Source organism: Lagopus leucura, unplaced genomic scaffold (assembly GCF_019238085.1).
Source record: "Lagopus leucura isolate 7727_CA_CO unplaced genomic scaffold, USGS_WTPT01 Super-Scaffold_73, whole genome shotgun sequence".
Classification (NCBI taxonomy): domain Eukaryota; kingdom Metazoa; phylum Chordata; class Aves; order Galliformes; family Phasianidae; genus Lagopus; species Lagopus leucura.
Window position 1 is genome coordinate 71467600 of NW_024962252.1, and position 18103 is coordinate 71485702.

Consider the following 18103-nt stretch of genomic DNA (forward strand, 5'->3'; position numbering starts at 1 on the left):
CAGGAGGCCTTAACACTACTTACAGCTGACTGAAAAGAAGCTGCAGTAAGATGAGAATCAGTCTTTTCTCCCTGGTAACAGCTATAGGATGGGAGGTAATGGCCTCAGATTGCACCAGGGGATGTTCAGGTTGGATATTCGGATGAATTTCTTCTCCAAAGGCATTGGAACAGGCTGCCCACAGAGGTGGTAGAGTCACCAACCCTGGAGCTGTTCAGGAAATGCGTAGCTGTGGCACTGAGGGACATGGTTACTGGGAATGGTAAGTATGGATTGGTGGTTGGACTAGATTATTTTAGTGGTCTTTTTCAACCTTAGTGATTCTATTATACATTCCAACAGCATGGCACAGAAGCTCATGAAATACAAACACATCATGTCTGCCAACTCACTGATGTGTTCTCACGAAGCCCTATTGATAAAACCTGTTTATTTCCACTCTATATGTTAGTCGCTGATAGAATGATAGAGATGATGATGCTGAAATTGCATCTCTGTTTGATGTGAAGCATGCTCTGGCAAAGTAACCAGAAAGAGATCTGATGCCAGAGCTCTACCAGTGGGGCCAGGAACTCTCTAAGTTTCCTGAACTTTACAGAAGACCGGGTTTTATATTTTACCTGAGTCTAGACTGGGTTTTGAAGCTTGAGTTTTATGAAGGCCAAGGATATTCACTTTGGAGCAGCAGAAACTTTAAGATCTAATAGTCACCTCCTAAAATCAATGACAGCTTAAATGGCCAAAAATGGCTGGATGGAAATTGTCAGCACTCACAGATTTCTTTACAGACTTTCCCATACAGTGGCACAAAGGAAACAGAGGTTTCAGCATCCGAATTCCTGTAAGCATCAGTGCAAAGTAAAAACACAGGTTATCCCAATCCACAGCAAAGATGGCTCAATGGCATAAAGTCCCACATAGAGGAGGCATTGAAAGGGGCATTCAGCAAACACAGCTGGGGCTGAATACAGACCCATTGCACGATGCACCAGTGGCCTCAACAGTGAATATTTACAACTCATTTGGGCTGTTAGCACACCATCAGCAGCAGCTCTATCCACCCCACTGAACCAAAGCAAACAGCCAAAGCGCTCAGTGAGCTGTAACATAGGATAGCGCATAATATTTAACATCACAGCTGACACAGCTTGGTTTTGTCCTTTATTAGCTCGCTGAGGAGAGGAACATAGCATTGTACAGAGCTCCACAGGCCACATGCCTCCTTCTCTTACGCTGGCCCAAATCAGGATCGACTCTCGCATTACCACCATAACTACATTAGACAAGCACAACACGCAATCCGCATTTCTCAATGATCATAACTACCTTTTCACTTGATGGGAAGGGACTCACAGAAACCATTACCAGAACATATCAGCCTACAGTAAGTTCACAATGGAGATTTTAAACCAGCTTTGTACTGCTCTGCTTCTGTGAGGAAGCACAGCAGCTGAACTGGGATCTGGACACACTCAGCAAAACGAACGGAGCAGATGCCTTATCCACCCTCCCTCCCTCTGACCCTCTCTGGCCCTCCCAGCCTCCTACCAGGATGCAGCAGAAACCACCAGCACTTTGCAAGCTGCACTCCAAGCACAGATCTAAGCACACAGCACAGTATCAGAGAACTGTAGGCGCAACAACATGAATCATTCACCTTTTGCTGAGTCCTGAGCACCTTCCTTCCCCTCACGCTTGCCTTTGCAGCACCTATTTGCAATGCCCCAATTCCCTCAGGAAGACATGAAAATCACATGCACCTCTCATGAGGCTGTAAAACCCCATTAATCCATCTATGATTCTTTTCCATTTATAGATTTAAAATAATACACTTCCACACAAATTCCTACCTTTTCATACACAAGTCATCATGTTTCAACATCACCTTCTGAGTCATCTGCAGGTGGAAGAACCCTCATCAATAAAAAGAAACCAAGACCCTGTTCCACAAGCTCCATATGGGGCTAGCCCTATATGGTATGGCTGGATCAGGCCAGCTAGGGCTGGCAGCAGACAGCTGTGGGCAGTAACCTCTTACGTGCCTTGGGTGGAAAAAGCTGTGAGAGACAGGTTCTAGGGTTTTCTGTAGGTAGCTGTTCTCATCTGCATCTTCCATAATTCAAACACCATTCCCAGCTCTGTTCTGTGAGCACTGTGCTTTTTGGATTTCTCTGTAGAAACTGCTTGCCTTTCTTTTCTTCTGGTATTTTCTAAGAACATGAGTGTAATTTAATTTTCTCTCTCCCAAAGGCATTTTTCACATTCTTTCATTGTTTGCCTTTCTTTGCAAAGGGCCTTGAGAACCTAAGGTGGGAAATGTCAGTTATTGAAGCTTGAAAGAGCCGACAGTATTTTTCATAATATAAAAACACCAAAAAATGAGAAAGCTCAAAAATCTGAAGGTTTTCCTCTTGCGGTTCTCATGGAGATTTGAGGCTGGCAATTATAAGAATACATATAGTATTGCCAGCTTAACTGTGCTTGTGACAAAGCAATTTATGAGAAATAATTTACTTAACTTGAGGATTGAAACACAGAGCTTACCCTATAATATACAGTTGTGGTAATGGAAGCAGAGAACAGAGAACAGAGCTTATTCAGAGATTTCTTTTTCTAATAAGATTTTGAAGTTGACTTTTTTCTTTTAAATACAACAAGACAGCATCCTTTCTTCTCAAGGCTTGATTTCAAAGAAGGATTTAAAATTGCATCGAATACTTCTGCACTTTAAGGCATCATCAAAAAAAGAGACATGACTCTTCCTTGCCATTCTATTTCTACATCACTGAGATAATAATTAACTGAATTGCTACAGCATGGAGTGATATTTATGTATACTGTCTGTTTTCTGCTTTTTTAACTTGAAAAGAATCACAAGAAATTACGGACTTATAGAAAGCACAGATGCAGGCTGACATTGTAGAAATCTGTGTTTATATCTTTTGTCCCTTGCAGCACACCCTGTTGCTCTTTAGGGCTGAAAATGCCCCAAGCAACTTGGTGCTTAGAGAAATGGTAGAAAAGGGGAGGTTGTTCATGAACGCTGCGCTAATGTACTAAGCAGCTGACTGAGACCACGTGTTGAAGGAGACCAGCAGTTGGGAGATGAACAGTGCTCACTTCACTTTCACGGTGGGTAGCAAATATTTCTATCACCATCCCACGATCTTGGTCTTTAGGAAGCAAGGAATAAGGAATTGTGTCTGTACAGGCAGAAAAATATCAATGGCGTGCAAAAGGGCAGCAAAAAGGGTCACAGAGGTTCTTCACGTTGAGCCTGCACTCCCCAGACCCAACCTTTTTGCACATGTGTTGGAATAAACACTTAGTAGCAAAGACCCAGAGCACAGGAAAGGAGTCTGATTTTCTTGCCTTCAGCCCCACCGTGGGTGGACAACAAACAGCATTTCCAGTTCCAGGCTGGTGCAAATGCACACAAAAAAATTTTGAATGTGTTTTAGTGACTGACAGTGGTTTAGATCTTCAATACTTACTGAGGCAATGAGAAACTTAGCAGAAGCACCAGAATACCATCTCTCCCACCCCACTTCAGCTGAGAGCGGTGAGTCAGGGAGGAGAAGGGAAGGTAAATGCAAGTGTTTCTGCCAGTCCATAGTCTGCATCTGAGGGCAGCTCTTTAATCCCTCCAAACCCTCCTTGTATCCATGTCACATGGACCCCTTGGGGCTCTAATCCCCCAGAATCCTCCCCCTGCTCTGTTCCCCTCTCATTTCCCTGCTGCCTTTGCCCTCTCCCCCAGCCCCCGGGACCCCATAAACTGTCTCCTTCCCAACCGAGTTCCACCTTGCTGAAACACAAGAAAGTCTGTCTCCATAATGCATACCATTCCTCAAGGAAGGTGTTGCCAGCACCTGGATCCACACAGTAAGAGGTTTATATGGACACAGCGCCACACAAAAGGTGAGAGGATTATCCAGGCTGATATCTCTCCACCTTTCCACTCAGGAAGATGGGTTCACCAACAATTGCTCCCATCCACCAGCTGAGTCCATTCTGGAAATTCTGCCTTCTTGAAGGCAAATGAACCTCTACAAGTTCAGCAGTCTTCAGAGGCAGGGAGACTCTGGAGAGAACTGAACTGCCACAAGACTGACTGGTAACAGTGATTTCTGCTCTTACATGCTGAGCCTTTGCACAGGAGCTGCATGCAGAGGGGCTTTTCATGAACTCTGGCAAATACCCATTTTGAAAGATGCATACAAGCAAAGCAAATACATTAATCTACCCATTAAACACACTGGCAGTTCTGGCCCTGCTGCATGTTTGAACACTTCTGTGTGCCAGAGCAGCAGTATGATTTCTGCATGCTGCCTCCAGAAAAAACCTGCATTTTGAATAGTCTTCAGTGCCGAGAGCCAAAGCTGGAGAAGACAAGGATAAGGGCACCACAGAGGGGATGCATTCAGGTTCTGGGAGGCAGCCACGAGCTCTCTACTGTGAAGTGGCTTTTACTGGCATCATCTACTTGCTCTGACACCTGATGCCCTACAGAGCGTAAACAGAAAACACATCAGGAAAACAGTCAGGAAGAACAGACAGAAGACTGTTACAGGGTTTACATTTTTCAGGCCCGATTTGCGGTGAATGGTTGAGCTTTACTGCCAAGGTAAGGGGCACCAGGATCCAGAGTGAGACCTGGTATTCTTGGCAAACTGAATTAACAGTGGCAATGATAGCACGTGGCTCACACTGAAAGCAGTTAGGGAAAGCACACTGAAAAAGCCATTTGTATTTAAAGTGTTGTCATCCTCACCTGCAGGTTCCATCGCTGAATTCAGCAGAGCTGAAACCTCTCATCAACAAAGAGCGCTCTCCTAAACAGATGACTTTACTCTTCATACAAGGATCTTTATGCCACTGAATCACCTTTTATATGAGGTTGTACCACTATAGAATACATCCCACTTACTCTGGGAAGACTCAATCCCCACCTACATTGGATTTGAGATGAACAAAATCATATGCTTGGCTTCCTACTGACCTGGTTCTGTTCAGTTACTATGAATTTTTGTATAACTGGAAGGGCTGCCAAAAAACCTGATCCTTTAAGTGGGATTCCATTGTAGTGACTGTTTGCTTTCTGATAGCAGACTGGTGAGACGCAAACATTACAGTAACCCTCCATACTGTAACAACTTTTAAAGTTGGCCGCAACCCTTCAAGCTATCAGCGCAAACTCCTCTTGTACAGCAGCCCAGGGAATTTGTTGACCCCAGATGTGTTGGGTGCTGTTCCAGCCCTAGCACCCACTGCTCGCTTTAGCTAAGTTTTAATACAGCATTTGTGGCTGCCTCTGGTATAAATCTGGCAACCTGGAGGATAGAAGGTAGGGGTAGGGATAGATTCAGCAGCATGGTGAAATAATGAAGATTCCTTGATGCCCTGATAACTCTTTATTGCACCTCAATTACAAGTGGATCTTCTGGCTGTTTTCCTTTTTTTCCTACAGAAAAAGATCTTAAGATAATTCAAGAAAAACAATATTTTTTTTTTAATGCTACAGCCCAAGATCTACAAGAAAACCCAGCTGACATCTTGGTCCCATTATTGTCTGCTTGCCAATAGTTAATGCACTACATATTAGATCTCTCTCAAAGTATACAAACACTCTTTAAAGATAAGACTAATTTCTGAGTTTGCTCAAACATCATATTTTCTGTCTAGGCCTGAGTTTACTTTTTGTTATGTCTTTTGATTACTGCAGAGGCAGATGAGATAAAAAATTTCCAAAAATGGTCAATAGTCCTAGAATCACAGAATGATTTGGATTGGAAGAGATTTTAAAGACTGTATGGATCCAGCTCTCTGCCATAGACAGAGACACCCTGCACTATTCCAGGCTGTCCAAAGCTGCATCCAACTTGGCCTTGAACACCTCCACAGATGTGAAGTTCACATTTCCTCTGGGCAAACTGTGCCTGTGCCCACCACTCAAGAGATGTTCAAGTTATTCAGGTATCAATATCATATTAGAGTCTGTTTTGCATTTACTGCTGTGAATCTCAATTTCTGAGCTTGTCCCATCAGGAAAGTAGGCTCCCAGGCAGGTCCCATTTCCACACTGCATGCTGCAGGGGATCCAGAGTGGGGGACTTGACAGCTCTCATAATATTGAGTTGTCACACCTGAAAAGGCTAATTTAGGCATCCCTCGTCTCCAACTTCTTTGTGGAGTGTGCAAATGAACTCAGAGCCTGGGGCTTACTGATGGAGCCCAATTTCTTTTTGTAGTCTCAGGAAAGATGACCATCACTGAGAAACACCCACTGAGACAAATTTACACAGTGTGAGTTTGGTACCCATCCATTTAAACCAGGCAAGCCAACATCATGCATTCATTTGGCCCATGATATCTTTCCATTCATAAAAACAAAAAACAGATGCTTGGCTACCCTGTTGCTCTAATTATTTAAAGTTTCTGATGCTGGCAACAGCTCCAGTATACATAATTCAGCCTTCGTACCTTTCTCAAGCACAAGACAAACACATCAGTGTATTTTATATAAGCCTTCCAGGACATTGGTTATTTTATTTACCTGAGGCCAATTTAGATGTAAGTGCTTCAAGCAGCTAAAACCAAACAATGTTAACCCCCTAGTTGCCCTGCTACCCCAATTATACTTTTAACTTTCTACTACATACTTGTGCCTTATTTTCTTAGTGTAGGAATGGTCTTTAAGCACATCTATCTTAAATGCAGGAGTGCAGAAGTTAATATTTTATTTCATAGTGTTTCAGGAACACAGCAATGCTACAGAAGTTGAATTTCTTGTTGATTCTTGGAAACTCAGCTCTGCCATGTGCTGCCATGCCAGCAGTGCTGCCAGGCTATGCAGGACACCTAGTGGGGTTGTAACATGGAGAACAGTCTGTTCTGTGGCTCCTGCAGTAGTATTTGATGGAAAAGACTTGTGGGAGATTGAGAGCAGAATACTTGCTCCTTACTGCTTAAATACCTGGATAGGATTAGATGTGACATAGCTACATGTGACTTGCAGAAATCATTTTGTTTACCTATGTTTTCTGTCCTTTCATGCAGAGTCAGGACCTTGACAGTGTTTCCTTAGCTTGCCATCAGTCACTGAGAAGGTTCCTACCATGGTTTCTGCACAATGATCACAGTCCAGTGAGTGCAGCCATGAACACTGTGACTCCTTATGCATCTCCTACCCACAGCCTCATGAGTAAATGACTCCGTGGTTTTAGAAGGCGGCCACAGCCCCACAGCAGAAGAGCCGCATGTGCTCTGAGCCTGCAAGTAGGGTAGAGGCTGGAGGACTTCTGGCCTTCCCCTTAAAAATTACGCATCTCAGTTTAGGTACGCACAGGGCTGTAGAGTGACCTTTTAAAAGGTTTTCTATGGCAAACCATCCATGCTAAGCCAACAACCTTGCAGTATGAGTGGAGATGGAAATGAGGAAATCTTTTCTGGAGAGATGTCCCCAGGCAGGCTCAGATCCAAGCCAGCACAGTGCTTGCTGGACAGAGAGAAAAGCCCATGCAATGCAACAGAGAGGAAAAAACAGGGTGTGATGTATGGAACATCACCACCTGCCTCAACCCACGGACATATTGCTTGCTGAGCATCAGATTTGGGAGAGGTGAATTTGTTTACCACTTCCAAATAGGTGAGGTTTTCCTCTTTCATTTACCAGTACATCTCAGCAGAGAGAGGGAGAAATGAGGGACCTCACATTTCTGTGTCGACTGAAATATATAAATCCTCAAACTGTATTATAAACAAAAGCTTCAGGAAAAAACGTTGAAGTTGGTTAGACTTCTAGTGAGGCTTAGATTGGGTGAAGTGAGCTTCCCTTCTGGTAAGTTAGATTTTCAGTTATTCCAGCAATGGTTTTTAAACAAAAATTGTATACTTTAAAACTTCCACATGACCGATGACCTCAAAATGAAGACTTATTTAAAGGTCTGTGACAGAGCGTCACTGGGTCTGGTCTTTCAGCTCTTCTGGAACATACCTCCCTTCCGGGGCCTCGGCCGAATTGCCTTCTTTCACACCAGCACTGCTGGCATATATCATAACATCTCTATCAGTCTTCTCTTTATCTTCCAGAGTGTCAGTAATCTCTGAGTAGATCATAATTCAGCGTGGTCACTAAATTTTCCTCAAAAATGACTCTTTTTGAAACAAGTATTTAGTCTTGCTGCTTCACTAAGGCTTTGAGAGGATGGGTCAGAGATCTGACATCCTTTGCTTTCAGGCTTCTTATTACAGTGGAATCAAAGCCGCTCTATGTATCAGTGCTGCCTGCTTGGAAAGGAATAAAGCAGTGATTTTGTTTTACTGAAATGAGTAGCTGGGCTGCTGCTGTGAGAAGTGAAGCTGTGATATGTCTCAACCTTATTTACTAGGTATATTTGCATGTATATATGTATGTATGTATCTCTGTATATATCATGCAGTAGAAAGAATACACCACCTGATCTTAATACACCAATCCTTAATTGAACAAACAAACAAAAACCCACAATACAGCAAAACTTTATAGCTACCATCACAAACAGTACTACCAGTTAACAGAAAACTCAAATGAAGTCCTCTGAATAGAACTGATGGTGGGAGGCACAAATACACAGACACCAAGCATTTTTCCACCCCCTAGATAATTGTGTCCAACAGCTATTGTCTTCAAACTAGTGGCTTTCTGACTGCACACTCACCTCTTTAATGAGCAGATCCTTTCCTGTGCAAATCCATGCACCAAAGTGGGACCACACAGCAGGGTTCACCTCTTGCTCCCGCACTTTGTGTTGCCAGCTCTTGGGTGGCTGGGAGTTACTTTGGTCAGGAAAGAGCACAGCTGGCAGTGCTGGGAAATGTTGTGATAAAGAGAGACAGCCAGCGGCCTCTGCAACATTTTGATACCCTTCAGCTCTCCATTACACATGACAGTGAGAGGGTGAATAGTAACAAACTCAGGGAGTTTTTACTTTTTCTGCCCACTCAGTCTTTCTGCTCCACAGTTCCCAAAATGCTCATTTCCAGGATGCACAGTTAGCTCTTACAGCAACACAAAAATGTGCCAGCCCAACACCAGCATTCTAGACCCCAAGCCTTGAGCATAGCCCAGGTGGGTACAGCACAGATGGATTTCACCAGTGCTGGCTTTCTGGAAGCAACAGAACTATATTCACACAACAGTGTATTTGAGCTACATCCTGCCAGGTTCAATCCAGCATTTTGCACTGGGTACCATTTATCCATAAATTAGGTAATCCAACCATGGAAAATAAAAAAATGGATCAGCTATTTCCCTTGTAAAACTACAACCCCCCAATAGCAGCAGAGATGGAACATGACCTACCGCGTAGACACAGTAACTGTTGCTTTAACACCTTATCAATCACGTTCAGTTTGCCTATGTCCACAGCCCTGAACAAGCTAATATGAGTTCCAGAAAAAGAACCTCAGGAGAGCTTTTTGCATGTACATCCCACTCATCCATTTCTTTTCATCCATAGTACAGCACCAGTTTGACTATTTCTGTGCGCTGCCAGCACAACCTGAGCCTTTTTCTGCCTAAGTCTTGGTTTGTCAGGGCCTTGCTCATCAGCATTCTCATCACCGTATTTCTTTGGTTCTCATTCCTTGATGTACGGCTCTGTTTCAAAGTCAATTTAGAATGTAATTGATTTGACTTCAAGAAACTTCTTAGATAACTACTGATCTACTACTATGGAGCTATATAGGGTATCCATGCTTGTGGATTTCTGAAAATAGTCTTCTTAAGTGGAAAATAAGTGGCTAAATACCAGTGAAGGTATGTGTACAAACACTTGAGAGTATTTCTAGCAACATCTGCAGGTAAGAGATTATCACTTCATCCAGAAGTGCTGGAAAATAGCACAGCCACTTAGCTGTAAAACTCCAGTATTTGGATATCTGGCCTTCAGGACCTCTAAAATTCCTGAGGTCTCAATCGTGTTGCCTAGCATTATTTGAATAAATGAATTTCACAACACATAATGAAAAAGCTGATGATTATATTCTGACAGTCCTAACTTGAATTAGCAAGACTTTGAGTGTTGTTTTTTTGTGTTAGTCAATTTGCTATCAGGACAAGTTTTTTTGTCTGTGTACCTTTTTCTGCCTCACAAAGAATTACTATAGCAAGCCTAGATTTCTATTTTGAGAGCATAATTGAAAGAATCAAATGATTATGCATGATTATAAGTTAGGAAAACAGTTGGAACTTCTAGATAAACCTCTGTTGCTGTACTGTTCATTGGTATGCAGAGCTATCTTACAGTTTCCATAAGTACTGGACAGAAGAATCACAAACAAATGTTAATCACTTTCACTGAAGCCAAATCACCAAACAAATTACAGAACCGTTACATCAGAAGTAGCCAAAAACTACATATCTCTTCAATGTGTCTTTTGAGCTCCATCTCCTATATTTATTCTAGATTTTTGTACATAAATTTTCACTAATAATGATCCTAGATAAAACTGTTTATGTTCACTCATATGGGTTACCTACAAATATCTGAATACTTAGCTGGAATTGCAAATTACACTTTGCATTCCAGCATCCTAGGGTAAGATACTGCTTTCTATGGTAACACTGTGAATGCTGTGATCTTGAAAGTCTCAATAAAATTTTTCTCTTAAAGTCACCTCAGAAATTTAGGAGTTATGTGTACAGATACTTAAGAAAAATAGTCACTTGTGCATCTTCTCATTTGGCCAGGCCATACTAAATGAGTGCTGGTCTAGAGATTTCTATCTCTGACAACTTTTTGTTAAACTTCTGCATCCAGTCAGACCAGAAAAGAGTCCATGCTAATGCTTATTTCATACTTCTGCTTCTCTGTGGTCAGACTCACAGATTTGCTGTTGTTAGTAATCCTCCAACTCCAGGGTAGCTGTTTATGGAATAAGAAGCTATAAACATGAGTAAAGGCATCACAGTCTGTCTCTTCAGAAGCTATTTATCTCTTTAAATCTGACTCTCACCTAAGCAATCTGGTACTTAATGATCTCTAGAGCTGTTGAATTTACTCCAGGCTACTAGATACAGTCTTAATACAGTGCTGAACTGCATGGGGAAACAAAAAAAAGTTGAACCAGAACATCAGGCAAATAAAGCTTCTCTTTCCAAAAGAGAAAAACCTGACACATCTGACAGGCTGATGCAAAAGGAGCATAGAAATCCCTACCAAAAACGTGGGAGGGAACATATATTTAAAATAGGACCGCCTAATTCAGCTGCTAAATCACTGTAAGGAGCTCTGTAGGTCTGTGTGTGCGGGAGGGAGAGGGAGAGACAGAGGGAGAGAGGAGCAGAGGGAGGAGAGAGGGAGGGCAACGTGCCTTTCACAGAGCTGGGAGCTCGATGGGAATGTTTGATTAGCTCCTCTTTGAAAGAGGAAAGGTGTCCAGGCCTCCCTTCGCCGCCTGCCTCTGATTCTTTAGAATAATGTTGGCTGGAGTTTGTGGTACAGAAAAACTGGGAAAAAAAAGCACTTTCATACTGTGTGGAGAAAAGGAATAAAAAGTTGCACACCTCTAACAAGGTAATTCTGATGTCATTTCTCTGCTATATTTGTTTTCTGGGAACAGAGGGAATTGGGTTTTTGTGTGTGTGTGTCTTGATGATAATTAAATATTTTCACTGCTAAGAAACTGTAGGGATATAATTTTTTGTTTAACCTTCCAGCTGCGTGCATAAGATCAAAGACCCAGGAAGATGAAGATGTAAAATGAAACTGTACTTTATTTCATTAAGCATTTATAAAAGCATTAAACCCCTGCTGTTAAAGTGGACACATATACTCACTGCCTGAATAGCAAGGGCTTAACTGCTTCATAAAGCATAGTATATATTAGTCACACACCAATAGGCACATATATGGCTGTTGCTCAAATAGCGTGCAATAGGCAATGTGACCTGTTCCTTATGTTTAAAGTGGCTTTGATTTCAAGACTTCTTCTTTGCCTCTTTGATCAATAGGAAGGTGTGTGTAGTATTAATTAGCACTACAAGTCTCTGGTGACACTGATCTCCAAGACACCAAGTGGAAAACTATGTTATTCCAGTGTTGTGTACTTATACAGTGTGAATTCCCTTGTTAGTTGGATAGATTCAGACATATAAGCAGTACAGTAGCCTAGACTTTATGTATCCTTTTGTGCAGAGTGCTTATTTTGCTTCTGTGGATCCAAAAATGAATAGCACTGTCAAGCCTGCCGTAGACATTCAGCTCTCTACAGAGATTAGAGTCCTGATAAGTCTCTTCAAAATGTGATTTCTGTCAGACTAGTACAAACATGAACCAGATGCCCCAAGCAAACTTTCATCCCTACTCAACATTTTGTTCCTAGAGTTTACGTGAACTATGCTATATTCAGAGCAAAACAGGAGCTACAGGTTGAAGAGGCAGATCCCTGTTATCATACATCTCCAGAATTTAAACAGAAGACCAAAAACAAGAAAAGAAAAAAAAATGCAAAGAAAAATTTAGTTCAGTTTAGATGACTTACAAAATCTATTTGAGATCAGCTATGTATGTTTATGATGTGTTTTGCTGAATGATTGCTAAAGTTAAAAACACCTTGCATTTTATTATGGACAAAGGCTGGCTATCTTTTTCTGTATCTGTAGTACCACGTCCTTCAGTCTTTAGTCAGATCATCACCTGAATTAAAGTGATGACTGTAAGGCTGATCTCTTTAGGAAACACAAACAGAGCTCAAGGAAAAGTAACTGCATTGCACATGCACATTACTTTCTGAATATTGAATCGGTATCTTGCTGTAGACCAACTTACTGTGCTTCCATATTTTTCAAGTGTTTTAAGTTGCTGGGCTGACAAAAAAAGACTTCCTGTGTTTCTGTTATTCAAGATAAACAAAATATTTAATAAAACTGTCTTACCGATGGAATTGAATATTGCATTGTGCCTCTGCCTGAGGCAGGAAGTTCTCTACACACTCACTATTTTCTGTAAGACAGTTTCTTCCCTGGCAGTGTCCTTGCAGCAGTCTTGCTACTGCTTGTTGAACCAAGTGGTTTTATAAGCAACACCGCCAGGTTTCCTCATACATGGGATCCAAGAAAGAGTCTAGATGTTGGTTCTCTAATGCCTAATAACAGGATCCTAGTGAAATCTTTCCTTTAGTAGGAGTACTAATAAGGGATTCACTCCTTCACCCAGCTACTTACTTTCACAAAAGTAGTAGGAAATTAATTTTTATGTTCCCTTGGGTCAAACTTGATTAAAATGAGTACTTCTAAAAGAGGACTGGTTGAGACAGCACAAGCACAGATGATGGGAAAAACTAATTACTTAAGGTGAAATAACTGAATTATTGTTTCTGGCCATTGCTTTTTAGAAAACACTATAAAAAATAAACTTTATGTATAAACGATACGTATAAACTTTTATATTTTATATAGCAGTGGCAAAGTCTTGATTGCAAGTGGTCCGTTGGAAAATTTTTATATTTTTCCTTTTCACCTCAGAGCTTCAAAAACAGCTCTAGAAAGAAAATAGTGCCCAGTAGCTCAACACGCTAACCCAACAGCTATGGTTGTACTCCTCCTCCAGTGCCTTGAGGCTAAATACAGAGAAAATGCTCTAGCATACACTCATGAAATCTCTATACAGAAAGATGGGCAGGTGCCAGATCAGTGAGGCTCAGGTTGTCCCATAGAAGTAAGGTGTTATGTGGGCAAGTGGCCCAGAGTTTCCTGAAAGCCTTGAGAGACGTTGTGGCCTCTTGAAGCTCTGGGTCCACCATTCAAGAATTAGGAAACTGAACACTGATCATTGAGCATTCCCTTCTTTCTGAAAGCCTGTCCCATCATACAGGGCTCATTGATTTGCATTAGAAAGTAGAAATACAGAACAAAACAGAAATCAATGCAGAACTAAAGTTTAAGGTTGTCTTTTTCATCTTGCCCACCTTTAAATAATGGTCTTTAAGGCCAGTCATAGGGAGAGATAAGTGCTTAGCACCTTCTTAAGCACTTCAGTCACTTTTTTGAACTCGCTCATGCACAAGGAGCCCTGTTGTTCCCAGTGCTGCTGGCCTTGGGTGCCTGTGCTGGGATTCAGCTGGGGACTGGAACAATGCAACCACTGTTTGGAGCCGATTGTCACACTGAGACTATAATTATCTCTCTTCTAATGACCAGCCAAGCAAGATAACAGTTTTTATTCTGTGTTTAGAAAACAATGTCTTACTACAAATTGGTGGTTCATTTGCTTGTAAAAGAGCCTCTCTAACAGTCTCAGAGCAGATGTCATTCTTTTGCACCCTAGTTCGTTTATTTAATGCACACTTCACACTTGGAAAACTTGCATGAATGCTACAGAAGCAGCACAAGTGGTGCAGAAGCGACCAGAAAAGCTGTAGCTGTTTAGGCTGTATCTACATCAGTAAATTAAACCCTGTCTGGCTCATGACCGCCTGCATCACACGGGTGAACTTTTTTAGCTCCCAGCCCACAGGGGCTGCACGTGTGGCTGCAAGTGCTATGGGAGGGAGCAATGAAACTGACTCCCTGAAACGCCCTGCAGAACAAACTGCTGCAAAAAGGGAGGAGTGAAGGGGTTTGTTGCAGGTAACACTAGACTGTGTATGACAGATGAGATTTTTCTCCAGTACCCACAGTGGCCCACAGAAATGCTGGGGTAGGTTCAGATGTAGTGTAGGCTCCTAAGGCATCTATGGGGATAGCCATAATCACCAGCAGTGATTGCAGCCTGCATGGATATGTCTGACTCTTGCAGACAGTGAGATGAGTCAGAAGTGGGTAATCAGGACAGCACAGCATTCGTGGTTCAGTACCTGAGTTCTGGCTCAGATCCCTGCAAACATTTAGCTCCAAGCTCTGCACCCTGGAGCAGCTGCAGTATTTGTGGTGTTTGAGGGCTGCTCCCACATCCTCTGCAGCATTCTTCGCCAGCAGAGAAGTAGAGCCATCATTCCCTCTCTCCACAGCCCTCTCACCCTCATCTTTTTGCCACCTTCCTCTGAGCTGGCACCTCTGCTCTCCGTCACAGTGGGACATGACTGCACCATTTTTTTCAGCAGATGAGCCCTGGAAAGAGCCAGAAAGTGCTGGACAGAATGAATATTTCCCAGTGAGTCGGAACCTGCATTTTAAGTTGGAAACGCATTTTAGTTAGAATTATAATACAGTCTGCATTGCCACTTTGCTTTTGAAGAAAAGCACCCAAATATATAGCTGGATTCAGAAGAGCATTCATAACCACATTTACTATGTTCAAATTGTTTAAACAGTTATTAAGTTATTGCCAAGTCTTACTGTCATGACTGACTTGCTTTCTGGTAACTGTTAAGCTGATCCTACCTCTGCTTCATCTCCAGAGCTGAAGATGTGTTAAAAATTCATTGGTACATCCAAAATGTATCTCGTTCTACAGGACATCCTACAGATACAGATAGTTGAAAAAGCTCTAAAGATGCCAACAATATTTGCAAACTGTATTTTGGCCTGCCACCTTATAAAATAGCTTTGTAAATGTAATGCATGTAACACGGAAGCCAACAGTTTCTCAGTTGGCAGCTGGTTCCTTATGAAAAAACTAAATTGCCAAATAACAGTTTGAGCCAGATTTTCTGGAAAAATTCTGAATGATCTTTGTGTAGCTTCTTGCAATCCTTTAATGTCCCCACCAGGATGGACTGGGGATTTCCACTGCCTCCAGGCTTGTACATAAAACTGTGGAAATTTTTACCTCTCCAAGATCACTTGTTTACAGGGAAGTTTGAATGCAACCACATCTGCACTTCTCGATCTCTCTGCCAGCTTCCTTTAAGGGTTCAGAAGGCTCCATTCTTTCTATTTGCACCAAACATATAGCTTACTGTGGAGCTCCTAGAACAAGAGTGAGACAGAAGAAAGCTGGCAGCAGTGCTGTGTGCCCTACCCTCAGTCGCCTCTGGAGAATCTGAATGATGCAAAGGTATGGCTCCATGACTCTGGTGGCAGTAAGCATTGCTGCCAACTGAGGACAATGGAAGCCTACCTTGCTCACCACTCTAACAATGCAACTGCAGCACACAAGCATTTCATTCTCCTGGACTTGGTGGAAGAAGTATTTGGAGTTAAGAGTAGGAAGACAGGGTGCCTGGACAGGAGAATAAACAGGGAGAAGGAGAAGAGTGTCCAAATGAGGGAAGGAAACAGTTATAGAGTTTGGAGTAATTACACTGGAATAATTTGGAATATTTGACCTTTCAAGAACCACTTGCATTGTCAAATATAGGTATCAAATACACACCTATGAATCTACTAGAAATGAATGTAGACACCTGCTCTTTTCTTCAAGTATGCCCAGGTCAGACAGGTTTTTTCTCGCCCTGCTTTGGCAACAGTCCATCTACCAAACTGCCACTCAAAATATAAGGTTATTTTGGATATAAAAATCTCAGGCTTCCATAGTCTACATCTTCTGTTCTCACTGGTGCAATTTGTGCATCAAAAGAAATACATAAGTCAGGCGATAACTAGAAGTAAAAGTTCACATGGTAATTTCTTCAAGCCAAAGATCAGAACAAATATCTTAAATGCAGAAATCTATTATGCAATATTGAGATATACAGGCTTTGTATTTCTGTTTTCAAACAGCTTTGACCAGAACTATATCTTCCTGCTGTGTGATTGTCAGATTGTTCCTAGTTCATGCAGTAAACACAGTTTTCCTTCTTGATCCTGGATTCTCAGAAACAGAATCCCATGATTCATCTCTATGTTGAAACTACAGGTTTTAAAAACTTCTATTTAGCAAAACTGGTAAGTCAATAGCAGCCTGGTCCTGAGAAGTACTTCTCAACAATTTTGGCTGCAGCTCCACTGTCACAGTATCCATGAAGGCATTGCTCCATGCCAGCACTTTTTTTTTTTTTTTTTTTTAACTCTTAAGGTGCCTTCAGGCACCTCAGACATTAGGGAATACAGTTTTAGAAGCAAAACCATATCACGCTGTCTGCATGACCAGTATGCTAAAGAGCCTATGCCCACCATCTGCCATAGGCTACCAACATGCATACCATGAGGCTGCGCAGCTTTACCTGCATGTACTTGCAACAGTCAGAAAGATCAACGTGGCAGAACAGAGACACAGGAAAAGTAATGACAAAGGGACTAGCACAGTAGAAAGATGATACAAAAGAAAAGGGCTTACCCATCTCTGAAGATCTAGGCTCACAGAGAAAACCCCACAAAAGAGGGATCTCTAACTAAATATCCTTCCACAGTGGCAGTCAGCCCTTAAATGAGGTCTAAGAAAGATGCAATCAGACTCTACCCCTTCTGGTCAAATGGGTGAATTGCCTTCACCTGTGTTCCTAGGGCTAACTGGGTCCTTTCCCCAGGTGCTTAATCAGTGTTTCAGGCCATGACTCAACAATTACCATACAGACATCAAGTCTGTGGCCAGCAGCACCTTTTTCTTTTCAGAGATCCATCACTACCCATAACATCCTCTTTTATAATGTTAGTGCCCATGCAAACCTGTAGCTCACTTTCATCCCCAAAGCAGCCTGGAGTCTCAAGATGTCTTCTTGAGCCATTAAAATTGGAAACAACACTCAGAGGAGTCCAGTTTTCCACTGGCTCCCTGTCCATGTCCAGTGATAGTTCTCAGATTGAATGCACCTGCTGGACTACAGGTGGGCTGCATGCTGACACTACAGAGGTGAATACAACTGAGGCTGCCTGTAGCAAAAGCAAAGTGGTAATGACCACTTGCTGAGAAAATCAGCCTGCTACAGTGCAAGGAGTAAGGCTCTACTGGCACTGCAGCCTTGCACCATGAGCCCTTGAGGAGCAGAACTCACCTCCAACCCTTGAGAAGGAGAAGGGTCAGACATTTAAGCCTTAAGATCTCTCTGTAGAGCAGGTGAAAAACATGCAACATGTGAAGTATGGGCAGACTCAGTTCAAAGACTAAGACTAATCTTTGTCATCCTCTATGAAGAGAATAAGAAAGCACAAACTAGCAAGTGACCTGTGGAGCTGCTTGTGGCCCAGATCTGGAGGACATGAGCCTGCAGTAGATCCACTAACAATCCTTTTGCATCTGGC

The 18103-nt window shown here is 42.2% G+C and overlaps 1 protein-coding gene and 1 long non-coding RNA gene across 3 annotated transcripts in view; one reads left to right on the forward strand and one right to left on the reverse strand.

Annotated features, from left to right (window-relative positions):
• The first annotated feature begins 11335 nt into the window (after positions 1–11335).
• Positions 11336–18103, forward strand: part of VIT (vitrin) — a 41968-nt gene continuing 35200 nt past the window's right edge. The window contains exon 1 of one of the 2 annotated variants that reach the window (XM_042892690.1): positions 11336–11558. The gene's annotated coding sequence lies outside the window, so the exon portion shown is untranslated. The remainder of the gene's footprint in view (positions 11559–18103) is intronic. The other variant, XM_042892680.1, reaches the window with a different exon arrangement.
• Positions 14006–17234, reverse strand: LOC122192183. Its single transcript, XR_006182561.1, has 3 exons — positions 17202–17234; positions 15753–15892; positions 14006–15091 (listed from the first exon to the last, which is right to left on the reverse strand). It is a non-coding gene; the product is annotated as an uncharacterized LOC122192183 (long non-coding RNA).